Consider the following 1,038-nt stretch of genomic DNA (forward strand, 5'->3'; position numbering starts at 1 on the left):
AAGAGGCTGGGGAGAACAAGGCTGTTGTTTTTTCCTTTCCCTTTGTTCATTGTGGTTTCTTTCTTTCTGATTTTTATGATGTGGTTGATTAAAGAAATGAGCACCTGGAACTGTAGGCATTAGACGCCTCCTCCTTAGATGTTTCTTGGCCTTTCTTCCTCCCACCCCAACCAATAACTGACTGGGGTATGATGGAGCCCAGACCCTAAAGAAGACACATGTCTAGAGTATGACTGATTCCAACTTATTCCATACTAAATCACCTCATGACCCACTTTGAAGTCTAAAAAAATATCTTAAAAGGAGCATCCTTAACTTCATGTAGGCACACAGCTGAGAATGATGGAGTAAGAAACACAAGTCATACATAGGGTGATAGCACTGCAAGTGTTATCTGCAAGGAAAGCTGAGTACCTTAAGGCTTAGTATCATTCCAGGATTTCTATGTGAGGGGCTCAGCGGCAGAAAACTGATTGGAAGAGGGGCTAGGGGATCTGTTCTTACTTCTACTGAATGTTTGTTTAGGATGGATTACAGTGGGAAGGCCTTACACGCACAGCCACACACAGCAAGCCACTCTTTGGTGCGGTCCCTAAGCTGGGCTATGTCTTTGGATGTCCTGCAGAACTAAGTACAGACCTGGTGCATAATAAGCCTTCAAAAGTACTTATGATTCTATGACTAAGGAGGTCATATAAGAAGGGGAGAGGAAGGATGGGGAGTGGCAGGATCCTGGTCCTTTTTAGAGGGAATGTCCTTGTCTTTTTAAGATTAGAGGGAAGACAGGAGCAGAGGCCCTCTCTAACCCCTGCTTCAGACTCCAGTTCAGATGCAACAACAATACTTCCAAACCCTATTACTCAGCAGCTGTATTTCTGATAAAAATGGAGGATTCTCTTCCAACAAGTCTATCTTGAAACAGTCAAGAACTGCTTAGATCCCTCTGTTTCCACTAGAGGGCCTCCTGTATTCATTCCTTCTCTCCATCCCCCACCAAAAGTATGTATATATTATATGTGTGTTTGTATGTGTGTACAT

This window comes from Sus scrofa, chromosome 5 (genome assembly GCF_000003025.6).
Source record: "Sus scrofa isolate TJ Tabasco breed Duroc chromosome 5, Sscrofa11.1, whole genome shotgun sequence".
In the NCBI taxonomy this organism is placed as follows: domain Eukaryota; kingdom Metazoa; phylum Chordata; class Mammalia; order Artiodactyla; family Suidae; genus Sus; species Sus scrofa.